Raw genomic sequence first — 23,368 nt, 5'->3', positions numbered from 1 at the left:
AAGTGACCCCATGAGACTTTCAGTCAGGCATCTCTGAGGACAGCTATCTCAGTATAGCTGGACACTTGTTACACCAGCAGGTGATGAACTGATTGCTTTCTCTTTGTTGCCGACAGCTTAAAAAGACCGATCCCTGAAGGTAAATGATAAATCTGAAGTGTTTGTACATTTCCCTTCCCGTCTGCTCAACATACAAACTGAAAGATTTGAATTTAAAGCATTTCCTGACAGAAAACTCTGCGTGTACTCGCTGAACTTATTTAGTCTTCTGTTGTAAAGTTTTTCCCGAAAATAAAATAAACCAGCAATGAACTGATCTGACCGGTATCACCTTTTTGTTCCACCTTGATATTTCACAGTCTTCTGTGTCATAAAGCCTTTTAATGTTTATTGTTGTATAAAGCCATTTAATGTTTCATTTAATGTTTCAGGGTTTAAAACAAGTCCCCATCTACTTCAGTTGTTTAGGAAAACACTGCAACACTGTTTTTTCTGTGAAGCTCCAGAATTGTTTTGTGGACTACAAAACATCACCTGACTTTCCATCAGCATGGGGGTGAGTGGATAATGACCGAATTTTCATTTTTTGGGTGAACTTTCCCTTTGAATAAACCACACGTTATTACACACACGCACACGTATGCATGGACACTGACCTCAACTACTGAGCACAACCTCTAACACCTTGGAGGCCATGAAAGCAGCATGTTTGTTTCTGAGTGACATACAAAGGAAGTGTTAAACTCTCTGGGGTTTTTTAGAAAAGACCTGGTTTCTCTTCCTGCAGACAGCTAACCGTTAGCACGCTGACCAGCCACCAGCTCCATAGCCTGCGACGCTTGACTGTGACTCATGAGCCAGCAGCAGCCTTGACAGTGACACATTGAATGACTGACAAACGTACAGATAAATCAGTGCTGAACTCATTGTTTATGTTTGTATGGTGGGTTGTTGATAAGAAGTGTGAGAGTGCCTGTGTGAGCGCTAGCAAATATTGAAAACTGGAACATTTGGGGCGTTTTGACAACTGCTACCTTTACATTTTTTTACATTTATTCATTTATTTATGTATTTCCACTTATTATTTATTCATTTATTTATTTATTTATTTATTTATTTATTTATTTATTTATTTATTTATTTATCCCTGTGTCTGTATGTTCTTAAGGTGGGCTGTCCTACCTGAGTCTTAAACCGGGTTGGTAGTCGAGTGATCGACTCTGCTGCTGCTGCCTTGACGTGACCCGCGCTCGAGTGCTTTGCCTTTAGCTCACGACTAGTAGATCCGATTGAAACGCTACAACCAATCAGACTGTAGCAGAACCTATGGACACGGAAATACATGAATAAATATATATGGAAAGACATAAATAAATAAATGTGACATTACATAAATAAATGAAAAAAATGAAATGTATGAATATATAAATTATAAATGACTGAATTTCTGCATGTATTTGTTTATTTATTTATTATTTATACATTCTTTGCCCTTCATATGTGCTTATATTCACTATTGTAGTGTTGATGTTGCTCTTTTTGTGGGATTTATTGACAATAGCAGCTGTATATAAATATCGAACATATAGCAAAACAAAAGATAACCAACAGATTGTTGGGCAGGGTTGGGGTTTTTTTTTTTTTGCATTTAATCGTCTCTGAGATCGTCTGTTAATCTGTTTAAATTCAATAAATGCTGCTTTTCAACCACCAACACAAAAACATGCCCTGCTCCGTCAACATGTGGCAACAATGACAGTGAAAGCAGCCTAATCAAAACATGATCCTGCTCCGTGGCACATTCGCACCGTTAGGAACGCACTCCGCTCAGCATTCGCGGTGAAGCTCCTGTTGAGTAATTGCTATTTTGGTTGTATAGCAGGAGTGATAACATTGCATTTGACAGCTGATAGAGAGCAGGGAAGCGTTAAGTAGACAGTGGTGGAGTGTGGTCCATCTGTGAGGGGGAACAGAGAGACGGAGGCAGAGTGTGTGGCAACCCCTCAGGGCCTCCAGGCAGCTCCAACAGCATTAGCAGAGAGGTGTCCCTGCCTTCGGCGCAGCTTTCACGCCTCACTCCTCTTCCGACGCAAATCAGAGGCAACACAAGTTATCCATTTGAGATATCGAGTCGATAAGGAGATAAAGCCTGCACTTATGAGCCACGGTCATGAAGGAGAGCGGCGAGGGACCGGCAGCCTGTTTATCAGTCTCCCACATTAGTGCGAGCAGACAGTCGCTCGAGGAGGCATGAAATATTAAAAGGATAACCTCGTTTTGCAAACTGACCAGAGCAAAGTTGTCACATGTGTCCCCGGGTCGGGTGAGGTCTCTGACTTATTGATTGTCTCTCCTGTGTTGTTTTCTGTTGGGATGTATGATTGAAAATCCTCCCTCTGAGGCTCTGCGCTCACCTTATTAACTGTAACCTCATTATGAGGGCGGATGGTTTCTTTTTAAGCAACGAAGCAGCTGCACTAAACAAGGTTTTGTCTTAAGCATTAGATGATGTCCTGCATTGGAAAGCTCAGTCCCAGTATAACTTCGGAAGATAGATAGATAGATAGATAGATAGATAGATAGATAGATAGATAGATAGATAGATAGATAGATAGATAGATAGATAGATAGATAGAAAACAAAACATTTCAGAAAACAGTTTAACTTCAATAAACACAATGCAAAAGTTGCAGTTACAAAATATTACGACTCTCTCGTCTGTACACTAAATTTTGAAGCTACTGCTAGCTGGTAGCTTAGCATCAGATTGGTAGCTTGGGGAAATAGCTCTGTTCAAAGGTTACGTAAAAAAAAAACCCTGTCTACTATTATAAAGTCTACATGATTACCTTGTTTGTGCCTGTTGAAAACATGATGTTCGGCGCAGAACATCTGGTACTGCGAGGGTCGAGCTTTTGCTTTTGTTGTTTTATCGCTGCAACACGTTACCACAGAAGGTTGTTGCACTATGCTAATCCCTTATTTATCTACGTCCGCGTCCCCAGGAGGTTTTATGAGAGGGATCACATGTGAGCCCAGCTTCAGTCTGCAGAGCCATTAAGATAAGGCACTGAAGTCACTGCTGCACAGAGCGATGTTCGTTGTTTATTCAAAACGTATTAATATTGAACAGTGTCTCGTGTTCAAATTGCACTGAATTCGATGCTGCACATCTTTGAGGTATAAGCAACAAATCTGTGAAGTGTGACGCAGTTCGGATGGGCGGGTCTCGAGGTATATGCGTAACAAACAGATAAATAGAGGTTTAGGTTAGTATTATTTCCTTCATCAGAAAACAAAGTTAAAAAATAACAAGTTTCTCATTTGAAATGAGGCCAGCATGATCAGGACGAGACTCCAATAAGTCATGATGACTATGAGTCTTTTTCAGCTTAAAGGGATAGTTCGTGTTTTGTGAAGTGGGGTCATATAAAGTACATATCTATAGTCGATGTGCTCCCTACCGTAATCACCGATCAGCGCAGCCTCAGTCTGGAGAAGTAGAGAGCGGCTCCAGCTCAGATGCTCAGCTTTGTACTGCAGTGAACGGGGTCCAGAGAAAAAAGCGAAATAAACTCACCTTTAAAAATCTATAACAGTTCAAGTGTACGTTGTAAACAGAAAATTCACACCGCTTCACATTGCCGTCAGACCGCCCTTTCTTTTGGCACTACATTTTCTAAACCATAGAACCTCCGTATCCCTACGCATTAGTGCAACTGGTTCAAGAAACTTGAACTATCCCTTTAAAACCTGAAAATTGTTGAACTGGAGAATGAAGATGTGACAAAACTCATTGAGGGTAATGTAAAAGTTAACCAAAGCCACTGAGGAGGTTCAGGAAGATTTTAAGATGTTGTGTTTGTTGGTCCGAGTCATCAGAATGTGCATAGAGCCTCACAGGTTGATGGCAGAATGTGACGTAGTCACTCGCCACAGAAGTTGGAGGCACGTGATCTGACTCACAGTGTTGGCTGCTGGCAGCAGTTCAGCAGCACTGCGAGCTGCCAGAGCAGCCCGGCCACGTGACCGGCTGGGAAGCGTCGACAGAGCCGACGGTTCTGGAGTGAGTGGCAGCCGAGGCGAGTGGGGCGGAGGAGGGTGGGTAGGGCTGAGAGAAGGGGAAGTTAAATGGGAGAGGAGGGGGGGGGGACTGTGTTTTGGGGGAGGAGTTGGTGGGCAGTGCTTTGGGAGCTGCGAGGAACAACAGCGTTGCTCCTGTGCGTCTGCTCCCTGACACTTCCCTAATCTGATAACGGATGAGGACAGGTTGCCTTCGCTGTACCTGGCAAGTACCTTCCCCAACCTGCACAGGCGGATTTCGGCGGATAAGGCCAGGCTTGGCAAATGCCGGAATCCTCTGGAGAATAGTTAAAGGGTGATTAATCATTGTTTAGGCGAGGAATGCGCGGGGAAGAATGGGAAAGCGGCGTTCCACACCTCTGAAGCAATTAATCCCTGTGATCTCCACCAGGTTTGTCTTGTAGATAAGTCAGGGTACAAAACTGTTCCTAATTTATCAACCCACTCATGCCATCCAGCATAAAACACACAATTTATTTCCAATCATTTATAGTCAAATTTTAAAAAGAGTGACTTTGCCACATCCAAGTGTGCCTTATATTAGCTTCATATAAACTAAGTACCCCCAGATTACAATGGGAATCTTGTTTTATTGTGCACATCTGGTGGAGTCACAATGCATTTTCACATTCGCTGTCTGAATTTTTGAGCGATTGTGGCATAAATCATTTTGCTAATCAGAAACATAAGTGACATGAAGGCATCTCCCCTCTTGGAACAAAGGAACAACATATGGCTCTAAAAGCACTCAGGTCTTTTATTTCCAAGGTATATAACCTGTGCATAAACCAATATTATTGGACTGATTTGCATTTTTCTTTCATTCTGGGCTGTTTTTCAGATCTCATATCTTTGCAGATGACTCCAATAATGGATAAGAAAAAGCATTTCTCCCTCGTTATATATTTGATTCTCAACTTGAGTGCAGTTAAGCAAAGCATAAGACTCGGCTCAATGGTTTGTTGCAAGGTGAATTATGGCGTCGTACTTTGTGATTTGAGGAGAACATAGACCGGTGCATGCATGATAGATTTATGTAAATATAAGAGCCACCACCAGGAAAAAAAAAAAGTACACTTCCTCCCTCTAATAAACTGCATTAACAGCTGAACCAAAAAACGACACTGATATGACAAGATGAATTCCTTTATTACGAGTGGGTTCTCTCCGGATCTCTCTGCGTTGCTTCCAAATCATATTTGCCTCCTAAAATGGGAGGGGGGGAGACACACATTCTTGCCAATAATAGTAAAATGGCTCCTGTTTTAATTGCATCATTACGTACCCAATATCAGCAGCCTGCCTGCCAATATCAATATTGCCATAACATGGGTGGAATATAGATGACCCAGGGTATGCGTGGGTCTTCCATGAGTGCCTCCATGCCAGACTCATCCCATTGCCCGCTGTGCCGGGAATGGGAATGTAGGCCGGATAGCAGCTCGTCTTTCTAATGTCCCCCCGTATTCCCTTAATTGCTGACGGATCTTGTTTGTATTTTGATGGCGGCTTGGAATCTGTGGTTGCTACACATAGGAATTGATAGGCCTTGAGGGAAACATCATGTTACCCGCTACGTGTGTGTGTCTGCATGTCTGTCTGCGTCTGTGTGTGTGTGTGTGTGTGTGTATTCGTATTTGCATGTCTGCATCTGCCGGTCTGCAAAGATCAGCTCTATTGTAAAAAAAAAAAAAAAAAAAATCAGAGAGCTTTGCATAATGCATTCATACATTAGGATGATGTAACTAATATAAATGAGGGTCAGCTGGGGTCAAGTAGGCTGCACGGGGATACATAGAACAGCTGGTTAACCGACGACGGGAACACACGGGGTTGTGTACGAGCTTTGACTCCTCGGGAGGAGCAGACACTTCTATAGACTCGAGAAAAAGGTAGAAAAATAAAAAGCTGCTTTGCATTTCTCATCCGGCAACACTGCACATATGGCACCGCGGCAAACTTAACAATTAGTAACTGCTTTGATGAAAGAAAATTACATCTTGTAGGTCCCACTTCGGATGCACTTCACATATCCATATTAATGCGTTCAGAACTGGAGAGTGAAAGATAATTTTCCTGTTTAAATATTTCATTCTAGCTTAAAACTTAGCCAGTAATTAGAGCTCCCTAATGGCAAGAGCATCCAGTTTGTCCGTTTTAATTAGATTGTTGTTTAACTATTAATTATGCATCTTTGTGTCATATAGTTTTGATGCTAACAGATGGTGCAGTGGTTAGTGGCTGGGCACGATTGGGTGATGATTTATTTACCTGCACTCTGTTAGTAAGATCCATACAGTCACATCACTGCTCCTCCGCAGTTTGAATCATCTCTGAATTAGCAAGTTAGCAAGTGGACGAACTGACCTGATGCTGTGATTCAGTACAGATCAGGACAGACGTATGTAAGGTCGATAATAAGAGGTAGATTAATTTTACTGTAGTGAACTACATTCACGTTTACTCAAGTACAGTTCGGTGGTACTTGTAACTTAAGTATTTCCTTCATCTCCCATCTTAAACTTCCATGCCACAATACTGGAGGTAAATATTGTTCTTTTACTTTAAAACCTTTATATGATAATTTTATTCATTAGTAATGTTGCAGAGCCAAATTATCACATTTTTAAATTACTTTATTTTATCTGCAATTTGATGAAAAAATATTTTTTTAAAACTTGGTTATTCCAAAAATATGGGATCCCATCCTGATAATCGACCCATATACACTGGGGTCCAAAGGTCTGAGACCACACTGAGAAAAAATAATGTCATATAAACCTGGAAATAATCGGACATTTTGAAAATGAAGAAAGTATGTTGAATGTCAGATTGTTATTCTAAGAATCACATCATGGCGAGACCGAAGGTTTCTAAGGAGGCGGTGCGCCGAACTCTGAAAAAACACTCGACAGAATCTGGATCAGTTGTATCTGATGCACAATCATGGCAGTCCCAAAGTGACCACACTGTCAGAAGATCAATACATCAAGCTTTGATAAATGACGACACCCGTCTCCAATTAGTTCTGTCATGTAGTGAGCTCAGACGATCAGCAGCAGTTTCTAAAACACTTCCAAATACTGAGATATTTGGAAATTCCTTTACATTTCTCAAAGATTCATAAAGAATTCTCACTGAAATTGTTAAACTGATGTTATTATTTGTAATAAATATGATATTATTATACTGGAAACTAATTTAAAATAGACGTATGTTGACTTGTGGTCTCTTGGACTTTTGGACCCGACTGTACATGTAAATATATGTATAATTTACTTTTATTTGTACTTTTCATCCTGAAGCACATTTGTTTCCGTAATATTACTTTTAACTTAAGTGCATTTAATCAAGTACAACTTGTGACCCAATAAATATTTTATTGTGATATCCTGACTTTTACCCAAGAATGACTTTGGGGTACTTTTACAACATTGCATTATTGACTTATGTGTTGATATGAGACATTTTTACATAAACACATTCATTCGTTTAGTCAATAATTGTCTTATATTTGTCTGACCAACCATCCAAAACTCAAATATATGGGGTTTAAAACACTATAAAACAAAGAAAAGAAATTAAATATTGAAATGTTCCTCAGACTACTTATCTAATTGGGTATCAAAATAGTTTCGGATTCATTTACTCTTGTTGTTTCAGCTCTGAATGTGTACTTTAGATGTATTTTTCATCAGATTTACATTCATCTTTCAGTCTCAGTGTGCTTCAAGACAGCGTGGTGTCCAACATGGTTGTAAATGCTGTAATTCCAGCTCTGTGATGTACCACCGCACAGCGAGGTGCAGTATATTGGATGGGATTGGATGTATATGAAAATAGGGGGCTGTTAACTTGGTTCCAAGACTTGAAAGCAAACAGGAAATAAGTCCATCAATACAAAAAGACTAAATTAAGCGTCCACACTTTTACACACACTACACCCGTCTGTTTCCCTGCGTGGGATCGATACAGTTTACAGCTTCTTGTCCTACAGTTGTATTCACGTTGCTGTATATCATCTTGTCCTGTATCGCAGTAAATAATCAGTATAGATTCAACACTGAGGTATTCTCCTTACTGCCATGCGGAAGAAATTCACCTTACAAAACTTGCAAAAACAAAGTGTGCAGCACACTGAAGCGGCAAACACCCACAAATAAAGACGAGACACTAAATGCGAAAACAAAGACGAGAAACAGAGATTTGCAGCGCCTCACCACTTGTTAGGAGCAAAGTTTTAAAGCCACCATGCAGAGTTTTCATGTCAACAGTTAAGTTTACATTCAGTTTGGTGCAGAAACATAGTGGACCCTGACAAATGTGCTGGATGTAATGCTTTCCTCATAAGACACTGAAAAATAACACTTATACTAGTAGTCAAAAACTCAACAGTGTACCTTTTAATTGCATGGCATATGTAAGACTTTCTATATGTAGCATATCTGGTTTTTAGTAATTGAAACTGACACAACATGACGTCTTTAATGTTGTGTATCTTTAGCTTTGTCTTTATCACCAGACTCCATTTATAAATTGACTGATTTAAGAGAGCTTATTGTAACGCTGATTGTTAATTGATTCATTTGTAAATTGCACGTCGTGTAGGTGTCAAAATAGAGAGAACTATGTGTTCAGCTTCTGTTTCTGTTTCTGTTTTTTTTTTTTTCCCCCGCCCCTCTACCAGCAAACATTTAAAACCTTACAGTGCAGTGAGTTCATTTGTTGTTGTTTTTTTCAGCATGGCCGACCTGAACGAGTGAAAACACGACCTGGCAGTGTAGCTGTGATCCTCTATCTGGACCGACACGCAGACTTCATGCACTGTTGAAATTTTGACCTTTTTAACAGTCTGTCAACAACTACATGAGACTCCTGTATTTAATACCAAAGTTGAGTCATGTTTTGTGTTTGTGTCTGAGTGTTTTGTCGCACCCGGTTTGACTCTGGGCTGTACATTTGGCTGACTGTTATTTGTTTTGTCTCCTGATGATGGGGGCCTGTGATTGATGGACGGGGTCCAGGACATCTCCGATCGACAGCTGTTGATAGCTCTGAAATCGAGAGCAGCAGTCGGAGCGTAACAATGAGCTCATTGCGCTCTTGGCTTGGTCGCCAGCCCAGCAAACCCCAACACTGGGGGGACTTCATGAATTTCAACTGGGGCCACAAATGTGAGTGCACATAGAAATTGTGCTGGGGTGAAGGGAAAGGGACTAAACTAGGAATATAGCCCTGATAATTACAATAATGATAGTAGAGGAAGAAGGGGAAACAAAGGAGGGGAAACAGAAAGCATCATGCGAGCACGCTTTAATGCTTTAATTTTAGGCGTTTACTAAAAAACGTTTACACACTTTAATGTTCAAAAATCACATTATTTTTTTTCCTCATATTGTTCATTGCTGCAGCACCTCTATTCACCCTCCTCGCTCTGTTTTTAGTGTCTGTCTCTTTAAGGCCCACTTCCAAAACAAGTCAGCTCTGATTGGTCAGCTCTCACAGGCCTGAGCAGGCATCACCTACCCTTGTTTTCTTATCAGTTCTGTCATCGTTTTAGCAATCAGCACAATGCTGGAGGCTTTGTGTGAGGGTGGTTACTGTATAATTGTGACAGTACAACCTTTTTTGACTTGCTTATAACTGAGCCAAAGTGATAAATCGGCTAAGTGGACGAGTTTATCTTGTGTCTAAGGTTCATTCTATTTACTGGAGCAGAGATTAATGTTTCCTTTGTGTAAAAACCTCACAGGATTGTAACGATTGTTCCATTAGTCAAGTTTTTGCTTGTGGAAAATTTTAGATTTTGATCATAAAACACATGAAAGTATGAATTAATTTTAGTGCGACCATCCCATAACTGTGATAACGGCCCCCGCATCGTCCATTATTTCCTGATAATAGACACTTAAAAGGATTTTTATTTCTTTCTTATGCAGCACTTAGACTTGTTTTGTAATAATAATATATATGTCTGCAAAAAAGTGAATCTCACTTTCAGTGGCACCTTTTAAACATCTTGTTTGTTCAACTCAAGTCTTTCCTGTGTGTTTTAAATTTATGAGGCCATTTTCAAATGAAAGACCAAGACTGAGGTGGTGCTTTAACAAGAAAACTGTAACCTCCCCCATCAAATCTTCCATTCCTGTCGGTGATAATTCACCTCTCCAGTGCTCCCCCTCCGGTTTGTCTTCAGGGTTTCGTACTGGTCCGGAACAGGTGACTGTTGTGGCTGTCGTGGGAGGGCACGCGAGCAGGAAGGTTTATTAAAGAAATCCTTCAAGTTGGTGGAATGTCACGTTTTGTTTAAAAATACCTGAATGTTGGAGCGTGAACGGCTCGTTGTCAGTCACAAACCTGACAGGAATAAACTCAGACAGTCTGCAGTGATGAGGATTTATTAATATGGCGGCTATTTTTATTATAATTGTTCCTGTCTGCAGCCGATGAAACTAAAAAGAGAGGCAGAAATAATGACCCGGAGCGCTGCTGCTAATGACAGATTCACTGGACAGCGAGCGCTCGCGGCAGAGTGTCTGTTATCCAATGTATGTGCTGTAGGTTAATGATAGAGGTTAAGGAGTCGGCGCGAGACAGAGGCATTGCTCCATATTGTGTTTTGTCTTAAAGCCCCCCATACTTTAGCTTTAATTGGACAGCATCATGCCGTAATAAGCTGTGGTTGCATGGGTTTGATGCCCGAGCCCTCTGAGGTTACCAAAGCACCGGCACCACATCTGAGCTCAAATTAGCATTCTGGGCAAGCAGAACTCCCCAAGCTTAATTAAGGTAAATTCAACATTCTAGTTCATCATTGGGTTTTATATAATCTTAAAACCAGTTGTGCTTGTTTGGCAGCTGTTTATTTCTTATATTAAAAAAGCAAACATTACACTGCAGATGATTTGGCATCGCCGGATTTTGAATTTGAGCCCTCTATTATGGGAAATCTGGGTTTGCGCAATGATTAAATGCTTAATAAAAAATTCATTGTTGTTGCCAACATCTGTATTGTACAGGCTAACGGCTCACTGGAGTGTGCGAGACTTGTAAAGTTTCCAAACGCGCCGTTGAGAACCCTGGAAAGTTCACCTAAGAGTTTGCCTTCCTCATTACCAAGCTACTTCTGTGTCTGCGATTAGACAGAGAACATCTTTAATTGCTTTAAAATCTGAATGCATGATAAGAATGGATTAATTTGATTTTTCTGTTCCTACAAGTAGCAGATGGTTTATGTCTTCAGAATGCTCATGTTGTAAAATGAGATCCCCAGCTTGTCTCTGATTGGTCACTGTTAATGAAGCATGCTGGGCTGATTATTGATTTAGAAAATGAGGACGACACAAGCATTGTGTGTGTTGCTGTAATAAATTAAAGGCGAGCTTTGTTTTTATAGTTGACAGACTCGTACCTTAAATAACACAAAATATTTGATTTTCCATTCAGGTGGTCTCTGGCCCGTCAAAGTCATTTTATTGTTTATTTTAAAACAGGCACTTTTATAGTTGCCACTAACAAGCAGATGGTCGACTTGACTTATTTGTGTTTTGTGTTTCTGAATGACCGATCAGATGCATGATGGGAAATGCAATGAGCTGCTTGTCAGGGAAGAGACAATTCACGGGAGAGGGCCCGCGAAAGCTGTATACATTCCCAATTTACTCCCATCTCTGCGGTTTTTAAGGTTAGTAATTTTTTTTGCATTATTATTGGCTGTTGCGAGAGCAGCTGTTCCCCAGCCTCCTTCCCATCCGAATTACCATCCTCACACTGACAGACAGGCAGCTGATGGGGAAACTCGCTGCGTGCATGAGGAGATCCAATTCAGCGATGAAACTAATGTGCTGCATCAAGGGGGATGTGTTGCAGTCCTGCGGGAAAGAGGAGGAGGAGGGAGGAGGAGGGAGGAGGTCCAGGTTCAAACGCAGTCTTGGACCGGCTCGGACCGGGTCCGCGAGGTGGAGGTGGTCCAGGTTGTTTCTGGCTGAAATGAGGTTTTCACAAAAATCAGATTCCCCCTGTTTTCATGCATTTATCTATTTATTTACTCAATTATTTATCCATTTATTTATTCAGTTCCCCAGACGCCGCCTTTGGCTGCAGATTCCAAAACTGGCAGCCTTCCACTCCCTGAAAATCAAAACACTGGAAGCCAAGAGATACATTTTTAAATTTCAAGGAAAAGTACAGGCAGTGGACACAATAATAGAATCATCCCGGAGCTATAATACAAGTCCACCACCATCGCTACAGCCCCCCAAAAAAATCCTATTGCATTGAATCAATGTCTCTCCGACACTGCAAGTTTGACATAAGTTCTATTCATTACTGTGTATTTTTTATTAAAGGGCTCTGGTCTCGGATTGTTTTACATTGAACAGGTGTTCCTGCTGCCGTAGTTTTTACACTTTTAATATCAGCGCCCGAAGCAGAAAGGTGCATTTTTTATTTAAGGTGAGTGAGCGCTTACAGAAAGTAACAAGAGCGCAGGAGAGAAGAGTTCAATAACCGATCGCAGTTAAAAACAAAATTAAACTAAATTCAAGTATGTAACTCAAATCTGTACTAGCCAAACACAGAGAATGGTGGGTTGTGTTAATAAATCCTTTGACAGTGGGATATGTAATGTTACGCCAAGATAATGTTGTATACATCACAAACATACCTATAAATTATATATACATTGTGAAGGATCAGTTTAGATAATGTAATAAAGATATAATATGTAATATTTCCAAATTGAAACGTATAGAAATGACTAGACCATTGTTATATATATATATATATATAGTTGAGTTGTAACAAACTGTTTCCATCATTGTTCAAACACAGAGAATACTTTAACTTCATTCAAGTAAAGTTTTGTTTCGTAACGTAGGTGCGTTTCATTTGGTCGCCACTGTGACTTCTGGGAGAGCGAGGCAGGAAGTCAGCCAACAAGACTAAACGTAATGAAATGAAAACTTTAAAACGTGAGCTTGTCTTTAAACATTTCCGCCTCCGTCTCGTCAGATAGATCTTCATGAGCAATGATGGTTGTTTAACAGTGAAAACGACTTCCATGATCCAGCACTACTTCCCGTCATCGACATGATCGGCCCTCTAGAATTAATGTTTCTGGAGTTTTACACTTTGTTAATAATACTTTATGTCTTACAGCAGTTTCTGCATTAAGTATTGTTACATCTGAAAAAAAAAACTGGGGGTCTGGTCTTGGTACTTTAACATATTGGTAAGAATATCATATGAAAATCGAGTATAGCCCTGTATTCGGTTCAAAAGCAGTTGCGTTGCCCTCGATGACATAACACAACAAAAGATATTCAAAAGATTGTCAGCAGTGTATGACAGGTAAAGCAAACTGCGACACCAACAAATCTGAATCTTCTCACAGTGACACAACCCTAAAAAAGGCTCAACAAATGTTGGAGTCAGCAAAAAGAATAAAGGTCATCAGGTTTAGGACATCATACCTTCCAGCCCAGTGCCACAAATTAAGGAAGAATTGCATTGTGATATCTCCGCTTGTGTTGCAGTATTGAGGTTAACACCACAGTTGTTGCTTTTGGCCTTACAGTTTTTAAAGACAGCACGTTTCCTCTCACATCTATAACCGACTGCTGTGTGTGAAAGTGACACAGCTTCGTCGTCTTTGTTCTCTGATCTCTTAATATTCATGCCCTGACGTAAATTCTGTGATCCTGACCAGCCACTGGCAGAAGAGCTGGAGGGGTCATTTGATAGAAAAGTGGAGCTGGAGACTGAGGCTGATTTTGAGCACTTGCATTATTCAAAAAGTAGCAGCAGTGGATCCCATTCAAAATCCCCCACTGTGCTCCATTTCTCGACATGCAGGCCTGCAGTTTGTCCAGCGCAGCGAGCTCCTTTGAGCATAACAACAAAGCGCTCATCGCCTGTTTGCTGCTGAGGTCTTATGTTCATGTCTACTTCTATTGACATGCAGTGCAAACATTTATAATTACCTTTAGCTCTATGATATCAGCCCGCCTTGAATAACCTGCTGTGGCGTTTTACCACCTGTTACTAATCGCTCTGTGAATTCGTCACGGCACCGGCAATGATTCAAACCAACACTGGGCGCCCCACAAGACCCTCCAGGAAACGTAGCAACCGGCAGCAGCGCGGCGCTCAGAGAGCCGGGGGAGCGACTTCATGGATTTTTCGCATCATTAACTATTTATGAGTTGCCACTTCATGTTATTTACACTGGACTGATGGTAATGCTGTTCAGAGCTCAAACGCCATGCAGGGACCCGCTGGGATGGCGGGGTGGAGGGTGCGCGCGGGGGGGAAGGGGGCTGGTGGAGGCGAAGGCATGTGTGAATGTGTTAAATATTGTACAGAAACGCCACCTGCAGCTGCAAACGTGGCGCAGGGTAGAAAGGGGAGAGTTGGGAGCAACTCTGGGGGGACAAAAGAAATGCAGCAGGCTGCAGAGCATGCAGACGTGGCTTTGTGTGGCAGAGGCTCACTGTGACTATATAATGTATAAGTGAAAGCTCACCACAAGCCACCAGGAATATTCAGTTGACCTGGTTTATCTTTAGCTTTAAACCACAAGAGCTGACTGCGTCACCGTTTGCAGTAAATGTGTCATAACGGGAGATTGAGCATCGTCTGCCTCTGCACTTCAGAGTGAAGTCTGTAGAGCTTCTATCTATCTATCTATCTATCTATCTATCTATCTATCTATCTATCTATCTACAGTGGGTTTATCTTTTGCATTGGCGTATCTGCTTCTCCCTGAATATTCGCATCTCTCATTTCCCGTCTCCTTCTCTCTCAACATCCTCCCTCAAATTGAAAGGCAAATAAACAATATGTGCAGCTAACTACAAATGCGTCAACGTGGAGATGTGTCAAAATCGGTTTCGCAACATGGCATGCAAACTGTAAATGAAACACTCGGAAATGTCCAATCAGACAAACAGCTGTCACACACTTTCTCCGTGCAGATGCTCAAAAACAAACGACTGGACCTGTCAGGAAAAAAACAAAACAAAACAAAAAAAAAAACACAGGAACTGAAATTATTGTGAGGAAAGTCAAGCAGCAGCGGTGACGAACGCAGAAACTACATTTTCGGTTGAGACGAGGAACAACGGCGTCCTTGGAGTTTCCTCGAGTCTGTTGCTTTTTCGAACACACAGGGACATTCTTGTTGCCAGGAAACATTTTATATGATTTTTCATTTTGTTGATAACTGCCGGGAGTGTTGCCCATCTACTCTGTTTTAGGTTTATCAGCAACCTGAGGCTTTTATATAGGTTTGCCAGGAGGAGCTGCGTCTTTGCTACTGTAGGGTTTCATGAGGTCCCTGCTTGTTGCTGTCTGACGAGTCACTGTAGCTTTTATGGAACCAGTTTCTGCTCTGCTTATTTCTCAGAAGATGTCTTATTACGGAGTCAGATTGTTTGATTTTAGACATTAGTGGCAAATGATATCTTCATACGGATACAAGTGCACCCAGAATGTATATAAAATATTTTATGTTTTTGCAATCTATTGGTAAGTTTATTCAGTGGTAATCATTGAAAATCAAGCACGTTTGCCAGAAAACAAAAAATAAAAACATCTCAACCTAGTTCACTCCTCAGATTACAGTCACATTGGACGTTGTGATTTACATCCGATGTCATTGTTTAGTGCCAGTGCGGGAGGTAATGTGCTCTATATGCCACGAGGCAGACTGGTGGATGAGTGCGACGGCCTAATTCCAGCTCAGTATGTCCTTTTCACTTTTCTGAATCCTCTCTCTGCATCCTTTGAGTTTTCTTGCTACCAAACTCCAGACGAGAAACGATCCGAGCTGATGAATGTCTTGTGAGCAGTGGGTTTAGCAGACGGGGGACAGCTGCGACAGCTCCTTGACCTGGTTTATGTCTCTTTTCAGCCTGCTGCCAGTGAAACGACACTATAGGTGCAGTGAGAGTGAACCAAAACAGTAAAGTTCCAGACCGGACAGCTGAACAATGAGCTGAAACTCTCCTTTTAAGCACCTTAAAGTCAGAAGGGAGCTGCAGATACTGGTGATGATTCTCTGAAGGTCCATCGTTACAGTGACCCCTTTCACATTGTCATTTATTGTTATTATGGAAATATGAATTTTAACACCTATAAGTACAGTGATGATTTAGCCTTAATTTGCTGAGACAAATTTGGTTTTGCCTTTCCTTTATTATGTTATGATGCATTTTTGTGCATTTGAAAGTTCTGCACACTGAAAACACTGCTCCTGCACTGCCTGAAACGCCTGGTTAGGAGTCAGGCCTTTACTTCTGTATCTTATGTGCATCATCATGTAACAGGCGTCCCATAAATATATATATATATCATAAAACATATCCAGGCAGTTAGCAGGCCTGCAGTTGCTACAGCTGTAGCGCCGTTATTTTAGATCACACTACCTTGCTTGGCATGACCTGTGCTTGTTTTACAAAACCATCCTCCCTATCGGTTTCCTTCTGTGTATTTTATTTTTATATTACATCACATTACTCCCTCATTTGCTGCTGTAATTGTTTCTACAGCCACAAGAGATCATCACCCAACAATTAACATAAATATGGGTGGTACTAATGCTCTGCTTAGGTTTAGGCACAAAAACCACTTGGTCAGCGTTGGGAAAGCATCATTGTTTGGCTTAAAATACCTGTTTTGGTCACCACAAAAATGAGGATGATAAGCCTTCCTGTAAAAAAAAAAAAAAGAAAAAAAAGAAAGACTGCATGAAATCTCCCCACAGAGAGAAACTTGTGGCTTGTAAATAAAAACGCCACCACCATCCCCTCGACCTGACAAAGTGAAAGTTGGCTAATAAGTATATAATGTAAATGTCATATGCCACATTTGGGACAAACGTCATCCTGGTCCAACAGTTAGGACAATATTTACTGAACAAGGCTCAAGCACTTAATAACTTTGCATGAGGATCATTACTCTCTTTAGGTTCCACATCATCTTACAAAACTGTGTAGTTTTTCTAAAATGTGTGGAGTTAGTTTTCCCTTTTAAAAAGACACATTGTGATTTCTGCAGTCCAGGTTTTTGCTTGTTCTGCTGGATGTTTCACAGATAAATGTGTTGCTTATAAAAAAGAAAAGAAAAACCAAATAAAATTCACAGCATCCTCAGTGATTGGCAGCATCATGCTAGGTCTGAGTCATTCCCCAGCACGTTCGTGCAGATAAATGTGGAGCCCGGTGTCATCTATCCAAACATCCCATGCTTGTATCCACTTGTACTCACCTGCATCCTCTTGATAATGTTGCCTTCGCGAGGGCCTTGATGTTGGCTCATTAAATACCCTTTTCTGCCAGTTATTTAGTCTCCTTTTGCTCACAGTTTGCAGCCATGAATATCGCCTGGGTCTCACCCGTGGAGCTAAAGCAGCATAGATTTGTTCATGATCCCCTCGTTTCCCCCCACTGCTGTCATCTGAAAAACATAAAACAGGGCTGTAATTTGACCAGTGCGATTTGGGCTGGTGTTCCTTTGCAACAACAATCCGCAGAAGCATTGTTGTGTAATGTCGACCGCCCTAATCCACCGCCACCCAGAGCTCCCTTTGAACCTCGCCGTGATTGCGAGGCTAATTTTTATTAAGCAAGCGCGCACATTATTTGAGGCAGTCACTGAAGCTTCAAGGAGCCGTTGTGACAAGCCGAGCCCAAGGGCTTAAATTACCAACTCCCTCCACTAGCACGGCTATAATTAGCCTGAAATTAACAAGAAATGTTTGCTTTGGTTAAATTATTCAAAACACTTATTTCACTTGTCAAGGCTTAGATCAACTTGTTGTTTTGAATGTTGTTTTTATTTTTTTTCCTGTCAAACAGAAAAAAAAGCTTTTTGTGTCGTTTGTGTTTCTCTCACTGATGACGACTGCAGGCTGGGGTTGATCCCCGGGTCTCCTTACAGACTCGTTACTGCACATTGTGGACAAATAATTCAATATATTAAAAACTGCTGCATCATCATCTTTATCCATCACAGATTTTAACGCCTTTTTAAAGTTTAGTCCCGTGATTTCGTTGATCAACTCCAAACTGGACTGAACAGATTTGCATTTGTTTTTATTTGATGAACAACAACAAAAAACTCTTTTTGTTCCACAACATAATTTTCCTTATAACCAAAAGAAACACCAAAGTTCTGGTGAGGGAGACCTGCTGAACTCATTCATATTGAACACAAACCAAGCTTTGCCTTTATGTTCTTTCTACAAGTTCGACCAGTGTTTTGGTTTTGGCTCCACATTCCCAAACAGCCGATGTGCTGACTGTAACAACCATGTGATCCTGAGCGTTGCTGCTCGGACTCTGACTTACCTCAGAACTCACTGGAACTCTCACTTCCTGTTTTTGTCCTTTTTCCTTCCCATATTGTGATTTTTCTTTTTCTTTCGCCTTTTCTCCAAGGGATGAAGAGTCAGTATGAGCCCCATTTTTTCTGCTCAAGTTGAAGTTTGCCCACATGCCATTTCTCCTCAATTTGCAGACAGCAACTTTGAGTTTTTGAGTAATTTACTTTGCACTGATCCCGATGTTCAAAGACCCAGAGACCATTTGGTGGCAGCGATCTTAAACACAACGCCAACATATCATCTTCTTGAAGTTGAAAAAATATAAGCTTATGAGAAAATCACCCAACTTCTCACTTGATTTTAGAGTGATGGTGATTCTGATTTATCAAAAGTCTGACCTGCTGAATCACATTTTTATACATTCATATTGAAGTGATTCTTTTTAAACTCTCTGGCTGAACCAGGTTACATTTTTCCTCTCTTACCTACACAAATCTTAAAAATAAAGTGCCTCAGTACCGGACAGATCCAGATCCAACTGAACATTAACTGCAGTATAACTCACTTCACCTAACATATTGTAAACCCATTACGTTACGTGTCCTGTTACTAAAAAGACCAAAAAAGTGTGTAAATGGGCACATAATCGGACACTGATCTGTTAGTCAAGTCTTCCTCAATACAGCACAGTGTTAATTTTTTAAAATAATGGTCCCGTTTAGAGTAAAATAAACTATGGGAGGGTAAATTGTGTCCAACATGTCCCTGAGTTTTCAGTCAGATCAGGATATCCTCCCCAGCTCCACCCTTTTATTCCAAATATCGTCCATTCTGGCTCCAAAAATCCAAGAAGGTGACTGCGATAGTGCCAGACTCGAGGCTTCAAAATGGAAGTGCACCGTCCACAATTCTTTAAACATTTATTATGCATATTGACCAGATGGAAAGCAGCATTAGCACTTTCCTTGCAGTGCAATGTCGGTTTGCCATAACTCCTGAGGGAGATAGCCGGCTCCTCAGCTGCTAAATGCTCTACTTACTGGCTTAGTCGCTAACTTTGCACACTGTTTTGTGCAGGGCCGGTTGTGCATTGTTGGATTATCAGAGGTTTTTATCTTGATGCACGCAGGTGGAGTCAAGGTTGATCTATTTTCTAAAAAGTGGTAAGCGTAAAAAACCAGAACGGTTAAGTTTAGGGGAAGAAAACAATGAGCTGAAAGATGTTAAAACTCTCCATAAGAGCTGAAGGGAACGGCTTATATATAGTTGTATGTAGTATATATAAAACTCGATCTGTTGTTAATGTAAAACTAAATCCACCTTCATCTTTTTGCTGTGCTGAAGTGCCACATTCAGACAACTCCGATCACTCAACAAGCTGATAACAAACACGAGTATCACTTATTTCCCAGTGGAGGAGTCGTAGTTGTCTGCTGGGTTTTTCTGTTGTTGTTGTTGTTGTTGTTTGTGACAGAAATGATTCATGGTGACTAATGTGGGACGTGTCTAATCCAACGTATTGATCGCGAGTGAATTAATTGAAGATGACATTGTGTCTTTTTTGGCGAGGGGGCACATTTTACGGAAGTTCACCATTTTATTAACACAACCTTGACCTGAGGCGATGAGGTAATCTGTTTTTTTGTTGTTGTTGTTGTTGTTTTTTTCCGCACTCTAAATTCAGACTGTGTGTTAAATCCATTTATTAAAAAAAAAAAGAAGGCGGGGGAGAAAACAGCGCCCAGATTCTAATGCGGCGAGATTGACAGACAGATAAAGGGGGATACAGTAATACAATGACGGCATGACAATCTCGGCACGCATTTTATGGTGACGAATAATCAAAAATCCTTTTATCGATGACACATCAAGGAGCATTTAGTTTATGCTTCTGTTAATCCCATTGACTATTTTGTGATTTCCCTCTCTCTTACTTGTTCCAACGTGCTATATTTGTCTCATAAATACTGGATATTTTGGCTTGACAAATTGCTATACAGGCACAATCCTATTAAGGGATGCGGTGTTGTGTTCCCTGCCAGTGACATTCAGTTTGGGTGTTGCATTAGAGACTACGACTACTGTACTGTGTTGTCATTAATGGATAATAAGAGCATTTGGTATTTTTAGACGTCGCTTTCAGCATACCACTATTTTTCATTATCCCTAACAATCCGCACTGCTAGACTTTTGTTGTTCTAATGTGCCACAGGATCCCTTTCATCAATCAATCCATTAATTAATCTTTATTTATCCAGCACTTTGCCGGAACAAGGCGTCTCAGACAAGAGGCAGAGTCCTTTACATGAGACAAATGAGCGGTGAAAGCCTCACAGTTGAATCAAAGACGAGAGTCGGAGCAGCAGTTTTACTTGAATTAAGTGGTTTAATAAATGATTTGGAGACATGGGGATGATTTTTACCATTCAGGATGAAGTGTTTAATAGTTTTTTTCACTGCAAAACTCAAGATCTTAACTAGTGTATTTGTCTTATTTCTACTCAAAATACTCAATTACACATATAAGACACAATCGTCTGGAAACATTTCAAAGAGATGTATGGATTATTTCCACTTGTTCCATTGGCAGATGATCGTTTTTACTTATTCCAAGCAAGAAACACTTTGTAGTAACATTTTCTGCGATTTTTATTAAATCTCTCTTATTCCTTTTAGCTTTTGGTTGGTAACATTCTCAGCTTGATCCCTCACCTGCTTCCCTAACAACTAAATGCAACACGTGATCAAGCCGCTGGCCAGCTGAGATTCAAATTCTCGATGTTTCATAGAAAATCTGGTCTTATAGGACTTTTCTGTTTCATCTCCGTTCTCGCGTCTCAGCAGGAGACACGCTGCATGAAAACTACAACTGTACAGTAAAGAAAATAATCTAGTAAAGTGACATTTATTACTTGTTCATCATGTAACTGTCATTAAAATAGCATCAGTTGTCTTTGTAATGTGCACTGTTCATTTTTTTTAGTCTACTGACATTAAACACATTTTAATTAAAATGCCCTAACATATTTTCATATCAAGCTTTTACTGTCGGCCTATATGTTAATAGTAAACACAAAGTGAAACTCTCGCCAGAATGCAGCCTAGGCTTGTTTTGTGAAAGTGTAAGAGTCAAACCTTTGTGTAAAAAAACATAATTACGAGGAAACGGACACTTTTAAGATTTACCGGATTTTCGTTTTTGGGTCAAGCTCATTTTCAGTGGGAGTGCTATGGGGAAAATTCTAGAATAGCATCAAAATCTCTATTTTTAAAACACTAAGAAGGTTCGACACAACATGACACTTTGCTGGTAGCATCACCAGGGTCTCTACACATGAACACCAGCATTGAGAACATTGTTTGTGTGCACAGAGTTTAATAAAAAGAAAGTTTTTGTTAGCAGTAGCTTGTTCCCCTCCAAGTCATCACAATGTCGATTTCCGAATGTGACGTAACATGAGGACAGTCAAGGTGGAACGCTCCTACAGCTTGGTTCCATATAAATGCAGGATAATTTGTTGTTTTGTTGCTAGCGAAAAACAATATTGGAAGACAGAAGTTCCTCCTTAACTGTCCTCCAGGTTACGACACATTCTGAGATCGATACTTCTCCACTGGCAGGACGGCGGCGAGCTGAACAAGCTACTGCTAACGTGAGCTGTTCAAAAACTTTCTTTTTAGTAAACTCTGTGTACACAAACAATGTTCTCGATGCTGGTGTTCATGTGTAGAGACCCTGGTGATACTACGAGCAAAGTTTCATGTTGTGTCGAGCCTTCTTAGTGTTTTAAAAATAGAGATTTTGATTTTGCACTCCCATTAAGACTGAGTGTGACCCGAAAACAAAAATACGGTAAATCTTAAAAGTGCCTCTTTCACCGTAATTATGCTTTTACGCGAAGGTTTGACTCATATACATTCACAAAAAAAAAAAGAAAAGGAAAAAAAAAGCCTTGGTTGCTTTTTGGCGAGAGTTTCACTTTAAGTCTCACATATTTTTTTGTTTTCTTTATGATATTTGTGTCACCAGCACCAGACTTTGTGCACATTTCCTGATTTTCTTTTTTTTTAGGTTGAATTATTGACGTTGTTTTCCTACATGACCCAGAGGTGTGGTAATGTGGTGGATGGAGGGGGGGGGTAGCACATTACAAACTCACAAAGAAAAAAGAAAGAGGGAAAAAAAAAAAAAGAAAGAAAAAAACTTCCTCAGCCCAACGTGCCACCTGCATCTCACTTCAAACTCTCCACCTCGCATTACATCCGTCACAGAAAGTGGAAGGATGCAGCTGCAGGTGGTTTTCGGAGCTGTTGTGGGGAGAAATAAACATCTTGACAGCTTGAGAACCACCCTTGTTGTCTTTTGTTACGGGGAGTCTGGTCTTTAAGGACAGTTTGGGATGATTTTTGGACGCTTGTCTCGAGCCTGGTTTTTCACAAAAGGTGTTGATCTGGACAGGTCCGAGTGAGGAGTGCCAAAATGATAGTGGTAATGATTTCCTTGTAAGATGGAATGACATCATTCATGCTTCCATGCATTCAAAGACACTTATTGCTATAACGAGGAGTTCTTTCTTAGTCAAATCCTCATTTTCATGGATTTTTTTATGTATATTTTGTCTCATGGTAAAACAACTCGATCAATCTGCTTTTATGGGAGCCATCGACCTTCTCCCCACCTTGAAAGGCCACAGTCTCCGCCTGGGTCACGAGCAGCAGGAGGAGGTGGTGAAGTCCTGGAGAGCATTATTGAGTTTTCACTGACATGAATTATGATAAATTATCGGTCAATAATTCAACACGTGTGTCAGATAGAGTATATTTACAGGACCACCTGGCGATGCCTGAATAGAGGTTACACTATAGGGAGTAAATAAATAATACAGCTTTTTTTTTTTTTTTTTTTTTTACCCGGCGCTTTAATACCATTAAATATTCAGCTATTTGGATGATCAAATT

General features: G+C 40.6%; 1 long non-coding RNA gene across 1 annotated transcript; it reads left to right on the top strand.

Moving 5' to 3' along the window:
• The first annotated feature begins 495 nt into the window (after positions 1–495).
• Positions 496–8,989, top strand: LOC119006248. The gene is made up of 2 exons (XR_005070729.1): positions 496–556; positions 8,825–8,989. It is a non-coding gene; the product is annotated as an uncharacterized LOC119006248 (long non-coding RNA).
• The last annotated feature ends 14,379 nt before the right edge of the window (positions 8,990–23,368 follow it).

This window comes from Acanthopagrus latus, chromosome 17, assembly GCF_904848185.1.
Source record: "Acanthopagrus latus isolate v.2019 chromosome 17, fAcaLat1.1, whole genome shotgun sequence".
NCBI lineage: Eukaryota > Metazoa > Chordata > Actinopteri > Spariformes > Sparidae > Acanthopagrus > Acanthopagrus latus.
This window is presented reverse-complemented; position numbering and strand designations above follow the sequence as displayed.